Below are 2,500 nucleotides of genomic sequence, written 5' to 3' on the forward strand. Positions count from 1 at the left end.
ACCTCAACAGGTGATTCCTGTTCTCATGTGGGTGATCTTTGTTTATCTCCACAGAGGTGATTAGTTTGGGGAACAAATAAAACCACTCAGAACAAGAACCCGACCTCCCCCTTCCCACACCTTTTGATGCAGATCTTCGTGGACGCACGGACCGGATGGATGGATGGATGGATGGATGGATGGATGGAGGGAGGGAGGGAGGGACCGAACGAACGAACGAACGAACGAACGAACGAACGAACGAACATCGGTCCACCACCGGCCCGTTCACCTACCTACCTACCTACCCACCCACCCACCCACCCACCCACCTACCTACCTACCTACCAACCTACCAACCTGCATCTGCTACATTTTTTTCCTCACACATTTTCAAAGTGGAGATACAATTCGCACGCCATGATTCACATCCTCTTGAAAGTGTACGGTTCGGTGGCCTTTTTTATTTTTTTTAAAGGTTACTCACAAAGCTGCACGACCCGCACCGCCATTTCCAGAACATTTCCGTCACCTCAAAAAGAGACACCCCCCACCCCTCCCCCTTCCCGTCCGCGCCTCCCCCCCCCCACCCTCAACCTCACCCTGACCCTCACCCCGGCTCTCTTCACCATTCTCCCCCAACAGCCTCTGATCTGTTTGCTCCCTCCCTCTAGGATTGGGCTATTCCGTCTGGCTCTTTCCTACCCATGGGATCCCTAAGGCATTATGTCACCCTGGCTGTCTGGTTCCTTTCACTTAGCGTCATGTTTTGGGGGGGCTCACCCATGTGTTTGCATGGATCCGCGCTTTGCTCCTTTGTACGGCGTCTTCGTTTTCCACGATGAGCCATGAAGATGAGTGGAACGACTGAATGATTTTCCCCTGACCCTTTCTCTTAAAACTGGAAGCGGTGGAAAAATAGTATCCTCTCCGGGGACAGAAGTCCTAGCACCATCAGCAGATGCTGTGAGAAAGTGTTTTGCACGCTCTCACGTTGCCGCCTTCTTCCTTGGAAAAGGATTCACGGGCTATCCTGTACCCCTCGAGGCCATACAGATCTCATGCTCCTCAGTGGCTGTGGTCGTGTGTGTTGGATCGCGTGGCGCCCCCCCCCCCCCCCCCCACGGAGAGCTACCGCCGCTTCATCTTCCTAGGCTCGTCCAGGAGTGAAATGAACAGCAGAGCGCTTTTCCCGACAGGCGGGCCCAAGCCGTTGACTGGGAAGGTTTCAAAGCCGTTCCCAGATGCTGCACATCTGGCCGGAAAGGAGGCAGGCTGTGAGGTTTGGGGTAGGGTGCTGCCTCTGTCCTTCCGCCATCCGTCGCCGTCACTGTGGAAAGCTATTTGTCGTGGAGGTGTGGCTTGCCATAGACATCCTGCCAGGGGCCGTGGGGCTTTTCGAGCTTTTCATTATTATCATTTTTGGTGGTGGTGGTGGTGGTGGTGGTGGTGGTGGTGGTGGTGGTGGTGGTGGTGCTGCTGCTGCTGCTGCTGCTGCTGCTGCTGCTGCTGCTGCTGCTGCTGCTGCTGCTGCTGGTTCACGTAAACTCTACACCCAACGTGGGGCTCGAACTCAGGACTCTGAGATCAAGAGTCAGCGCGCTCTACAGAGAGCCAGCCAGGTGCCCCTGAGCTTTTCGTAACCTACGGAGAGCACAGGTTTCGTGCCCCACCCCACCACCCCCCCATCCCCACCCCCGCCCCCCCACCCCCGCCTTACGTACCTGTGCACGGACTCGGTTTGGCCATAGCCTCGCCTCGGGTGCCCTTCAATGTTTCCAAACGTCGGCACTGCCCACCCTTTCCCCCCCAACCCCCCCCCCCCCGCCCCTTCCCAGAAGAACTCACCTAGCTCGAGAGTTTCCGGGTTGCCTGGACACCTGAAATTGTGGGGAGAGTGGCGTTCCTGGAGAGGGGGCATGGAACACGGAAGCTCTGCCCCCAAGAGGACTGAAGGACGGAACCGGACTAGATCGGTTTCAAAGTCTTCCTTAGCATCCGTGCCGAATACATTCCGATGGCAGGGGCCTTCCCAACAGCTTTTGGTGTGCCCGACGCACGGAAGACCGTATCCTGCCGATCTTGTGACATGTCTGCAGAGAAAGAGTGTCGGCCTCTCGGAAAATAGAAGCCGTGAATGCAGACTGCAAGGTGGAAGAATTGGATTCCATGAAATAAGGGACCCTTTAGGGAAGACCGTGCCCATCTATCGGGGTTTTGTGGGTTTGCGTTTTGTCATCACTGATGTGAAAGCATCTTCTTAGCCATCGGGAGGGAAACCTCCACGAATTCGTACATTCACGTCACACGGGGTTTGTGGGATTCGGTGGATCTGAGATCCACCCGGAGAATTCTGGCTCCTTGCCACGGAGCTGGCTGCTCTGTGCCTTTAAAAAGGAATCCTGCCTTGAATTTGAATTCGGACGGGAACGTGATCGACAACCTTTTCATGCGGGGTTGGCCAATTAAATTTGCACTGTCTTACAAAGCAGAGATGGTGAAGGGTCATCCAAGTCCATTC

General features: G+C 55.4%; 1 long non-coding RNA gene across 1 annotated transcript in view; it reads left to right on the forward strand.

Moving 5' to 3' along the window:
• LOC148106614 (uncharacterized) overlaps window positions 1-98 on the forward strand; it is a 1,545-nt gene extending 1,447 nt beyond the window's left edge. The window contains exon 2 of the long non-coding RNA XR_015723670.1: window positions 1-98. This exon is cut by the window's left edge and continues 346 nt beyond it. This is a non-coding gene — a long non-coding RNA (uncharacterized LOC148106614).
• Window positions 99-2,500: the final 2,402 nt, after the last annotated feature.

This window comes from Ursus americanus, unplaced genomic scaffold (assembly GCF_024610735.1).
Source record: "Ursus americanus isolate L20-20 unplaced genomic scaffold, mUrsAme1.1.p SCAF_173, whole genome shotgun sequence".
NCBI lineage: Eukaryota > Metazoa > Chordata > Mammalia > Carnivora > Ursidae > Ursus > Ursus americanus.